Genomic DNA, 13,007 nt, shown 5'->3' with positions numbered 1-13,007 from the left:
TACTTATTTTTATGTTCTCTAGCTGGACAGGCAAATGCTGCCTAGTACTAAACTGTAAAACAATCACAACTTGTGTACTATCTGTGGTACTTTCTCTGCTCAACACCTCTGCTAATCAATGTATCAGTACCTAAGGCAGTAGACAGCTGGTGACAGCTCAAGAGAGATCTCCCTGACACACTATTATCGGGTAAAGTATTTATTTATTTGTAATCTAACTATTTAGCAAGCTGTAAAATTTCTCCCAATTTACAACCCAGCAACCATAGTAATGTAGCAGCTTTCTAGTTAGCGAGCGAGTTACAACAAGTAGATCTGTTGCTAGCTAGCAGGATTAGATAGCTTTATCACTAGCTAGCATGTCATTCCTGGACACGGATTGTTTTAGTTTTTAGTCTATTCCAAGTAATAATTTAAGAAAACAAAAATCTATTGGACAAGTTGTGTAAATATAACAGAGTCATAAAGGCAGGATCCACTAATTTCATTCATACTCACAAATAAGAAATGCCACATTATCCCTGTCTATAGTTGGAGTAGGATGATTGCAGAGAACCCCGCCTCAGACTGTCAGGATGTTCATTTTCAAGCTCACAAACTACATTCCTTTTACTGTGATGATTTATTGTATTCATTCTTGTCTCTCACTTTTTTTTTTTTGTCTCAGATGATCTATTCAGCTCTCCTGTGTCCCTCTCCCAGAGATCAACCAAGTGCTATTCACCAAGCATGGACCGATTCACTCACCTGTGAGGAAAACCATTCTACTGCAGTTTGAACTAGCCCTGCCGTCACTATTTAGACATTGGGACCACATATGCATTTGAATGTTGTCTTTTTTGAGGGGATTTTGTCTGCATAGTCTTGTGCATTTTAGAGTAGAAGAACACCCACTACAGATACACATGCTTGTTTGAGCATTTCAAAGACTAAATTCAATGTAGAATCAGTTTAACAGGTTACAGACAGATTATTTTACTATTGTAAAATGCAGTGGGGAGAATTCTATTGTCCCAATCAGGAGCTCAGACTTTTGCCATAGATGGTCGAGTTCTCGTCTCTGGACCACACACATTATGCTAAAGCACTTGTCTCTCTCAACATCGGTCAGCTACATTGGTGACCAGGGTGGGCTTATTTTGATATGCCTAACGGGTCTGGGCACTCAAATGCTCCTAGAGAGAAGGGAGGGGTACTGAAGCATGTGTTGTTGACAGTTCTACAGTCTACATCAGAAACCCAGACGTTTTGGCAGATGGTAAAGCTCTCATTTCTAGACTGCAACATTGTAAGATTGTGCCTTCCATGGCACCTGATATACATTGATTGGTTACACTATATTTAGATACTTCAAATACTGCCTGAGACTCCTTTACTATTTCTCTCCGTACTCAATAAATGGTGAAACACTATTTGGGATGGTGTTCTTTGTTCCAATGTATATGCATGAAACTAGGGCCGGCTCTAGCCATTTGGGGGCCCTAAGGAAGATTTGGTTGAGGGGCCCCCCACCTTGCAGCAAAACATTTTAGTGGCCCCGGGAGAGAACATTTTAATTTTTTAAAGTTAATTTCCTGCAATTCTATACATTTTTCCATGGTGTGGAGAGAAAATGTTGCAATTTTATAACAAATTGAATGCATTTCTAAAAAAATTGCCATGGGGGAGATACATTTTTGTTGTTGTTCCGTTTTACAGCTAATTTCCTGCAATTCTACACATTTTCCATGGGGTGGAAATACATCTTTGTAGTTTTAAACACCCACAGGAGTGGAATATTTTTTTTCCCAGCTGAAAGGTAATGCCCATATCATACCCATAACGTTGCACAATGATTTAAGTCAATAAGTAATTGTTTTAGTCAAAGTATGATATATTTGGGGTTGAAGTGGGAAATCCAGTGGTAACTTTGGATATTTTCTGTGTCAATGCCATATGTTTCACCTATGATATTACGTGCTAATACTTTTCACTCTACGTTTCTTTTCAGGGCTATTAAAAAAAAAATGTTACCACCCACCATCATGGCATTGTTTATTAATCAGAAACACCTGCAATGTTCTTCCTCTTTACAAGTCGTGACTGAGCTGGGCAATATAATAGATCATCTTTGGCTGATCCAAACAGCTTTTTGCCGTAGCCTACACTTGGCCATTTGAGCCATGCAGAAAATGAAAATAGGGTTTGCAAACTTGCATTTTTGCACCTCCACTTTTTACCAGCAAAGTATTATATTCTATTGGATAATTTGTGAATTTTCACTTATTTTTCAGCTAGTCTGTATTAAAAAATATATATATTTTATAAATGGTAAAATTGTGTGTGATATGATATCATTTTGAAACCTCGCTCCCCCCATCGCCATAAGATGAATGGTTTTGATTGGTGCAGCAAGAAATAACAAGTGTCTACTTGTTGTTAATTCTTGAATCCACGTGGAAATCACCACAACGTTCCCCACCCTAATTTGTGAATATGCATTAGCAGCTTGCGTCATTCTTTGGAGGTGGATCCTAAATAATTTATTTCCGCTATCGGACAGGAATTACGTAGAAATAGTGGCGGCATTGCCCTCTGGTGGGAGCCTTTAATGCTAAATTCCTGCAATTTTACACATTTTGCCATGATTTATGCCATGTTAATATGATATCTGAATGAGAATGACCAACAAAATCAATGGGAGCCTCCTGGAGGTCAGGGCTCCTGGGCATGTGCCCTGTGTGCCCAGTCAGTATTCAGCCATGATTACAACAAGTTTAGATAGTTAATCTAGCTATCAGTCAAACAATTGACATGGCTAATTGTCAGCTAATTGAGTGACTGACATAACAAGAGAAAAACTGCTGATGCATAGCCAAATATATAAATTGCACTTGGTGTATTTTACTAGTCTTATTCTCAATAATACATTTGTGTGTGTGTGTGTGTGTGTGTGTGTGTGTGTGTGGGGGGGTGGGGGGGTGTATATATTTTGATTCAGAGAGTTTGTTAGTCACATGCACAGGGGTGCAGATGTAAATGCAGGGTACAGTGGAAATCTTAAGTGCTGAGCTTCAACAGTGTAGGTGAAAGGGAATGAAACACTTCCCCTTTGTGGACGGTTGGAGACTCATAAGAGAAATCCATAGCTCGTAGTTAGTAAAATGATGGATGGATTAGCCAGATTTTGGCATCATCAACTTTTAGAAAGTTAGTAGGAAAGTTAATCATTTGAACCACCTAAATATACTCACATTCACTGAACTCAAACATTCATTTCCCTACTGCTTTTTCTATAATCCTACAGGCTTTATCATTCTCCATACCTTATATTCCAATGCATTCAACTTTATGCAGGCCCACCATGGTATTGGGCAGCAGCTATTTGAGAACTCATCTGGTTTAGAAATCAAACTCTGGTTATCTTATGGCAGAGTACATTGTACAACTGTTTTTAGAGAAGATTGTATTACAATTGGCAAAGTACGCTATATGTGTAGGCTATGCCGTATGTATTGGCTAATATGCATATGCAGCTGTCTAGCGTTCATGACACCTCTGCATGCTTTTATTCGGGTTTCTATGCAAAGTATATGATTGAATGATTCTTTAAGCCTGCAGCTAGTTACTTGAAATGAGACATAATCATGCCAAAACATGATAAAACATTTTTAATTCACAGACATATAGCTAATGAAACACAAACGGACATTTACAATAGCTGGCTAGGCTTGTCAAAACTGTAACATTGGCTAACTTTCAATAAATTGGCTAAATGGTAAATGGAGATACCTCTTCATACGATCAAGACCATTCGTATTGGATTCTGCATCAAGTGCACTCGAAAACAGATATTTCTCTTATTTCATTTTGGGAGCTAGCTAGCTATATCTGGTCCACTTCATCAGACAGCAGCTGGCATTTTTACATAGCTGTGTTTACATGGTAAATAGAAACAGGCCATTGGCTGCCTTCATCATGAGGGATATGTACGGGAGTTCTGATTGGTACCAAGTTTAGCAGTTCTGCATATTTGAAGGTGCCAACAAATGTTATAGTCATCATATGAATGTTTTATTGTAATTTACAAAAAAAATAATCTCTTCCCTCGTCAGGGATTGATCAACTTCACGTTTTTTGGCTTTGGCCCACCACCTAAAATAAATAAATAAAGATGAACATGAATAATTACAAATAATCAAAGGCAAATACACCTGTGCTCCATAGTTTTCATGAACACAGCAGGGGATAATGTAGTCTAGAACACAGGATGAAGGGCATTTGTTTTGTGATAATAATTAGGACTGATAATAAATATAGTTTTATATGCATAACATGAGAGAGAAGGCAAAACAGTGTTGGATATTATGTGACACTTATTATAAACGGTATAGGTGCCAACTATATAAATCATTTCAAATATTGAAATAAAGCCTACACTATTGTTTTGGGGAGATTTGTGAAATAATTTTGTAGTTACTTTCCACCAAAACTGAATTATTTGCAGGGATGTTAAATTTAATTTGTTCTATTTTGTTCAATGTTTGTTCTACCTCCAAGAACCAGAACTAGCAGGGAATCAGGAAGATGGTGCTGTTTGTAAACTGAAAATGCTGTCTGTCCTACCTACCACTCTGTGGCAATAGATTAAACAAGAAACTTGATAGGCATAACATTAAAAAAAATATCAAGGAATTGTATTCTGTCATTTCTTTGCCTATTACAGACTCATCATTGACAGGGCTATTTGATTGTGGAAAGTTTACGGAATGCAACTTTAAGATAATTTTGAGATCAAGTTACTTCAATGCAAGTTGCATACCATAGCTTAAAGAATTGGTTAAAAAGTCATGCACTTTTCCATATATAACATATAAATCAATGAATTGAAGAATCAAATAAAGTAGCCGATCTGGGCATCAATCAAGCCTATAATGAATCACCCAGATCGAAAGAACATTTGTGATGATTAGGTCATAATTCCGAGAATTACCGAACTTGTCACCGGGGGCCTCCAACGGTCATGGGCAGAGAGAAGCAAAACATATTACCCTAATGGTGTAATATGCAAACTACTGACCGCCCAATTACAAGACTTAATAACGCATAAACGATGTGTGTCCTGTTTTTAAGACGGACAGGCTACAATATGTGTTAATTCAGTCAAAGGACTGGCGCGGCTGTCAACACAGGCCAGTTAGAAAGGCTTTGTCTCTCTGTTTCAGGAGCCTCAGCTGACTATATATTCAAAAGACTGAGAGTTAATGACAGAGAATCTGAGTGTTAAATTAACAGTAATTATATGGCCTTCATGCTGTAAAGATTCAATTTCTCCAACTCTAATGGGGTAAGTGTCCCCACGCGCAGTGAGTTTCCGCTTTATGATATTTATAATACAGATAGTACACACTCTTGGCAAGGAGCAGGCTAATTGTGTGTATGTGTGTACAACGGGGTGACCACAGCATGGCCCTCCCCCTGTGGGAACCCTAAAGCAGGGGTGAGTGAGGCTGGGGGGTTTCCTTTATGCTGCTGGATACAGGGAGATAATGGCCATTCCTCCACAGCTGGCCCACATAATCAAAGGGAGAGGGGCTCGGAGGATTCCAGCTTTAACCAGGCCTTTGTGTCGACTAATTACATCTGAATGCAAGACCCCAAGAACCCACCTCCCCCATCTCGACCTGTGCAGAACACACCAAACAGCCCTTTAGACAGAGCGAGACACACACACACACACACACACACACACACACACACACGCACACGCACGCACACACCCACCCACCCCCAGTGAGTTTCTCTTCAAAGTTCCCCGTCTCCAACACATGTGGCACTCGGCATTAGATCAGGTCTCAGTGGGCTGGCTGCACTCAGGAGAGAAGAGGTTTGGAGGACTGCAGGAGAATGGAAAAGACTGAAGAGCCTTGGCCCTATTCCCCAACCTCAACCTCAATCTCTATACCTCAAACTCAATCTCTATACCCCAACCCCCACTCCTATCACCATAGCTCTCCTCTGAAGACTTGTATGCTCCAGTTTACACTTACACAAGCTTACGCGTCGTATTCGTATTTCCATGGTGAAAACAAATGTGTAATAGCATAATGTTTGAGATTGTAAAATTGTTTTGGGTGGGCTATTTAATAATGTATACTCTGTTTTATGTACAGGATATGATGTGTGTGCATGCGTGTTTGAGTCTTCCTTTTCCCAGTGCAAATACACCCAGTCCTGGTCGTATTGTTCTCCCTATAGTGCAGTGTGTTTGAGTCAGGGTTATGAGGTCTCTCTCTCTCTCTCCCTCTTCGTCCCTCCTTTTCTCTCTTCCTTCCTTCCTCCCTCCCTCCCTTCCTCTCTCTGGATATAATGTGCCTGTGTGTGTGTGTGCGCCTGTGTGTGAGTCAGGGTTAGGAGGTCTCGCTGGCGCTCAGTTTAGCATTGATTTATTCTCTTTCTCCAATTTATTTCCCCTCCGCCTGATCTGCCTCTGGGAGGACGAATGGAGGAGAAACGCCAAGCACACTCTCCGTCTCCCACACTACGTTCAGCACCCCACACACACATGCACCACACACACACACACACACACACACACACACACACACACACACACACACACAGTATAATAAACTCATATTCTGCCAATCACACACACAGAGACAGCACGAATATCAGGATGAGTGCAAATTCACACACAACCGCATGCACACACACACACGGATGGAACCACAGAATGTAGCATATGACCATCTAAAATGGACCCATAAAGAAACAAGGGAACATCTCCCACCACTCGGTGAGTGGTCATATTTCACTGGGGAGCATTCTAACAGTGACATATATTAATGAATCTTGTGTTACGCTGTATAATGTCCTGAACAAACCCAGGATAGAGGAGCTGTACATATGGTCATATTTAACAGTTTTACTGGAGGAGCATTGTAACGGTGTGTAATGTCCTGGAGAGAGGTATGTCTGTCACATCTGCTTCTGTACATGATAGTGAATCCCTTTTAGCCCCTCTCCTCCACTCCTCTTCTCCCCCACTTCTCCACTCGGATGAGTAACGGAAGAAGAGCAAGAAAGAAAGAGCGTAGAAACAGAGGAGAGGGGAAGGGGGTGTTAAACCCACTTGAAAGCTCCCCCCGATCGATAGTGACGGGCCAAGCACGGATTAAACCCAGGCTAAGTCCACTCTAATCAATACTGATGGCCAACTCAGGGGTTAAAACACAAGTCAATCTCGGTAGATCTATACAGACAATATAGCGCTGTGGCCCATAGCAGGATGCATCTACAGCCATCCGTACAAATGGACGCACCACGGGGTAACATTTGCACATATTCAGTATGGATGACTCCCACTACCACTAACAGTGGTAAATCTAGATGTATGGATGGGTCCGTTGTGGACTGTCAATCTTCACTTGTTATTGGAGATGGGCAGGTAAATCTATCCTAAATGCATTCGATGGAAGTGCTTGAGATATGATGCATTTGTGTGTGAGCATGTGTGTGTGTATGTGTGGTTTTGTCTGTTTCTGATATTGTAAGACAGAAAGGGAGAGAAAGAGAGAGAAGGGAAAAGGAGAGAAAGCAATTGGGTTCTCACTCATGATTGACTTTGTCAGACCACGCACAAGAGAGGTACGCTGGACTGCAGGACTGACCAAATTGATCCAGCAATCACACGCCAAAGTATCAATGACCAATAATGATCAATAAAGCCATTGATGGGTGACGATCCAAACTTCAAATCAAGGAAGCTTATGTGACAGTCTATAGTGGTCATCCTGGAGAACTATGACAGGTGCAGGTTTGAGTTCCAGCCCAGCAGTAACACACCTGATTTCACTAACCAATTATCAAGCTTGCTGGGTTGGAACAAAAGCCTGCACGCCCTGTAGCTCTCCGGGACTAGGCTTGGTGATCACTAAAACTTCACCATGTTGATCCTACACAAAATACTTTCTCCCTCTTTTCTCTACAATTATTCAATGTATGGGCTCCAGCTGTCTCTTCACTGTTCCCTCTTTCCCCATTTCTTGATTTCTCTTTCTGTGGCTTTAAAGATGGGAACGTGTATGGAGGACGACCATTCAGGGACCCTCTTATTTTTGTCCCCCCTTAAGGTAAATCTACACACTATGGAGACGGAAGGTACGGAGCGTAACGCTGTGTTGCAATGTCGTTTTTCCGTCACAAAATGGGCGGCCCCTTGTATTCAACGTACTGTATATTATAAAGATCAGTCCTTTCGGTGGCCCAGATCATTTATTTATAAATCCCATCATTGGATGGTTTGGTGGTTGGGTTTCCCAAGGGACTCCATATGCCATCATAGCTGACCTAAGTTGTACATTTTGAAAAAAATAGTTGCCTGGTAATGTGGATGTCTTTCAAATCTTGGAATGTTCTCAAACCATTATCGTCCATGATATCGGCAAGGGTACGTATTTCACATTTTGGACCATTGAGGGGATACAAAAGTCCGCTCTTCAGATCGCAAGGCATTATTGTGAAATATTGGAGTATGTGAATGCCATTTTGATTCCCAGTAACATTGTTTTTCAATTTTGAGACAAATAGAGATTTTTTAGCAATAATAGGACCGAAGTTTAGTTTACATTGTCTAAGGGATATATCAGTGAAAACCACCTCTTCCAGGGCAATAGGATACCATATTTCTCAATGCTCAGCCAGGGTGTGAAAGAATCATGTCTAAACCAATTTAGGATGGGACAAAATACAAGTGTCTGTAAATACAATTTAAAGTTTGGTACGGATAGTCCTCCTACATATTTCCCTCTTTGTAAGTATGTTCATTTTATCCGGGATCGCTTACCTTGCCATGTGGAAACCACACTATGGACTTTATCACAATAGTCAGAAGGGGGAGACAAGGGAAGAATTGACCTACAGAAATTCAGTCTTGGCGATATATTCATTTTGACAATAGACATTCTGCTGGTTCCTGGTCACAATTTTTTTTATAGAATTCGCTTAATTTCTGTTTATGTGACAAAATAAGCAAGTATAGTGTAGAGAATCATTGTACCATCTAAACGGCTGTGAAATGTATTTTCCATAACCAAAAATATTGTATTTTATACTTTTTGAAGCTGGTGTACAAAACCAAAAGTAAAAGAATGGGAAGCATAGAAATATACACATAGAACAGATCTACTGCTTCTTAGAATTGCTTTCAATAAGAATGACATCCATAATTCACAAATGTGAAAAAAAGTCACATATTGAAGCTTTAAGATTTAAAGCAGCTGGGATGTTAGTCCATCTAGTTGAGGTCGGATTAACTTAATTTGAGTGTTCTATTAACGTTTCTGGCAATCGTTTTATCTAAGGAAGGAAATAATATGTATTCCCAAATATGAATGGGAAATTATTGTGATTCCATAAGTAAAGATGGAGTCCTCCATCGGGGTCTTGAGAGGCAGTAGGGAAGATTTGGGGTGATTTCTTTTATAACTTGAGATGGAGCTGAATTTGTCTATGATCTTCAAAGCGTTTGGGAGGGATATAGATACATTGCCTAGATAAAGCAAGATATCATCAGCATATAATGAGATGATCTGTAGAATTGAGAGATACAGTGCCTTGCGAAAGTATTCGGCCCCCTTGAACTTTGCGACCTTTTGCCACATTTCAGGCTTCAAACATAAAGATATAAAACTGTATTTTTTTGTGAAGAATCAACAACAAGTGGGACACAATCATGAAGTGGAACGACATTTATTGGATATTTCAAACTTTTTTAACAAATCAAAAACTGAAAAATTGGGCGTGCAAAATTATTCAGCCCCCTTAAGTTAATACTTTGTAGCGCCACCTTTTGCTGCGATTACAGCTGTAAGTCGCTTGGGGTATGTCTCTATCAGTTTTGCACATCGAGAGACTGACATTTTTTCCCATTCCTCCTTGCAAAACAGCTCGAGCTCAGTGAGGTTGGATGGAGAGCATTTGTGAACAGCAGTTTTCAGTTCTTTCCACAGATTCTCGATTGGATTCAGGTCTGGACTTTGACTTGGCCATTCTAACACCTGGATATGTTTATTTTTGAACCATTTCATTGTAGATTGTGCTTTATGTTTTGGATCATTGTCTTGTTGGAAGACACATTTCCGTCCCAGTCTCAGGTCTTTTGCAGACTGCATCAGGTTTTCTTCCAGAATGGTCCTGTATTTGGCTCCATCCATCTTCCCATCAATTTTAACCATCTTCCCTGTCCCTGCTGAAGAAAAGCAGGCCCAAACCATGATGCTGCCACCACCATGTTTGACAGTGGGGATGGTGTGTTCAGCTGTGTTGCTTTTACGCCAAACATAACGTTTTGCATTGTTGCCAAAAAGTTCAATGTTGGTTTCATCTGACCAGAGCACCTTCTTCCACATGTTTGGTGTGTCTCCCAGGTGGCTTGTGGCAAACTTTAAACGACACTTTTTATGGATATCTTTAAGAAATGGCTTTCTTCTTGCCACTCTTCCATAAAGGCCAGATTTGTGCAATATACGACTGATTGTTGTCCTATGGACAGAGTCTCCCACCTCAGCTGTAGATCTCTGCAGTTCATCCAGAGTGATCATGGGCCTCTTGGCTGCATCTCTGATCAGTCTTCTCCTTGTATGAGCTGAAGTTTAGAGGGATGGCCAGGTCTTGGTAGATTTGCAGTGGTCTGATACTCCTTCCATTTCAATATTATCGCTTGCACAGTGCTCCTTGGATTGTTTAAAGCTTGGGAAATCTTTTTGTATCCAAATCCGGCTTTAAACTTCTTCACAACAGTATCTCGGACCTGCCTGGTGTGTTCCTTGTTCTTCATGATGCTCTCTTCGCTTTTGACGGACCTCTGAGACTATCACAGTGCAGGTGCATTTATACGGAGACTTGATTACACACAGGTGGATTGTATTTATCATCATTAGTCATTTAGGTCAACATTGGATCATTCAGAGATCCTCACTGAACTTCTGGAGAGAGTTTGCTGCACTGAAAGTAAAGGGGCTGAATAATTTTGCACGCCCAATTTTTCAGTTTTTGATTTGTTAAAAAAGTTTGAAATATCCAATAAATGTCGTTCCACTTCATGATTGTGTCCCACTTGTTGTTGATTCTTCACAAAAAAATACAATTTTATATCTTTATGTTTGAAGCCTGAAATGTGGCAAAAGGTCGCAAAGTTCAAGGGGGCCGAATACTTTCGCAAGGCACTGTATTAGGGTTGATTTCTTTCAATTGTCTAATTACCTGGGCCAATGGCTTCAAAGACAATAAAAATAGCGGAGGTGAGATGGGATCACCTTGTCTGCTACTTGTAGTTATTCTGAATGGAACAGAGCAGGTATTGCCTGTTATAACTTTGGCTGAGGGATTGGCATATAGTATTTTAATCATATTAATGAAATTGGAGCCATGCCCCATATGTTTCAAAATCGACCAAAGACATGACCATTCTATTCTATCAAAAGCTTTATCTGTGTCGAGAGATATAACTGCCCAATAAGCTTTAGTTTCTGATGAAGTATGTAAGATATGTAAAACAAATAATATATAATGTATTGGTCGGGTACACATATTTTGCAGATGTTATCACAGGTGCAGTGAAATACAGTGCAGTGATACCGAACAATACCAAACAATACAATACAACACACAAATCCCCAAAATGTAAAGACAGGAATTAAAAAATATCAGAACGAGCAATGTCAGAGTCCGGAATATAGATTACAGTGCCTTCATAAAGTATTCATACCCCTTAACTTTTTCCACATTTTGTTGTGTTACAGTTTGAATTCAAAATGGATTAAATTGTTTTTATGATTTCACCCATCTACACACAATACCCCATAATGACAAAGTGAAAACATGTTTTTAGTGATGTTTGCTAATTTATTGAAAATGAAATACAGAAACATCTTATTTACATAAGTATTCATACCTCTGAGTCAATATGTTAGAATCACCTATGGCAGCGATTACACCTTTCTGGGAAAGTCTCTAAAAGCGTTGCACACCTGGATTGTACAATATTTGCACATTATTATTTATAAAACTCTTCAAGCTCTGTAAAGTTGGTTGTTGATCATTGATAGACAGCCATTTTCAAGTCAATTTAATTAAAACCTGCAACTTTCAATGTCGTCTTGGTAAGCAACTCATGTATATTTGGTCTCGTGTTTTAGGTTATTGTCCTGCTGAAAGGTTCATTTGTTTCCCAGTGTCTGTTGGAAAGCAGACTGAACCAGGTTTTCCTCTAGGATTTTGCCTGTGCTTAGTTCTATTCCGTTTATCTTTATCCTAAAAAACTCCATAGTCCTTGTCGATGAAAAACATACCCATAACAGGATGCAGCCAACACAATGCTTGAAATTTTGAATACTCAGTGATTTTGTTGTGTTGGATTTGCCCCAAAGTTAATTTCTTTGCCACATTTGTTTTGTTTTTGTTTGTTTTACTTTAGTGCCTTATTGCTAACAGGATACATGTTTTGTAATATTTATATTCTGTACAGGCTTCCTTCTTTTCACTCTGCCATTTAAGTTAGTATTGTGGAGTAACTACAATGTTATTGATCCATACTCAGTTTTCTCCTATGACAGCCCTTAAACTCTGTAAATGTTTTAAAGTCCCTGAGCAGTTTCCTTTCTCTCCAGCAAATGAGTTAGGAAGGATGCCTGTATCTTTGTAGTGACTAGGTGTATTGATGCACCATCCAAAGTGTAATCAATTACTTCACCATGTCTGCTATTCTCTCTTTTGACCCATCTACCAATATGTGCCCTTCTTTGTGAGGCATTGGAAAACCTCCCTGGGACCTTACAGATAATTGTATGTGTGGGGTACAGATATGAGCTAGTCATTCGAAAATCATGTTAAACACTATTTTTGAAAACAGAGTGAGTCCATGCAACTCATTGTGTGACTCGTTAAGCACATTTTTACTCCTTAACCTATTTAGTCTTGTCATAACAAAGGGTTTGAATGCTTATTGACTCAAGACATTTCAGCTT

Source organism: Oncorhynchus mykiss, chromosome 8, assembly GCF_013265735.2.
Source record: "Oncorhynchus mykiss isolate Arlee chromosome 8, USDA_OmykA_1.1, whole genome shotgun sequence".
Classification (NCBI taxonomy): Eukaryota; Metazoa; Chordata; class Actinopteri; order Salmoniformes; family Salmonidae; genus Oncorhynchus; species Oncorhynchus mykiss.
This window is presented reverse-complemented; position numbering follows the sequence as displayed.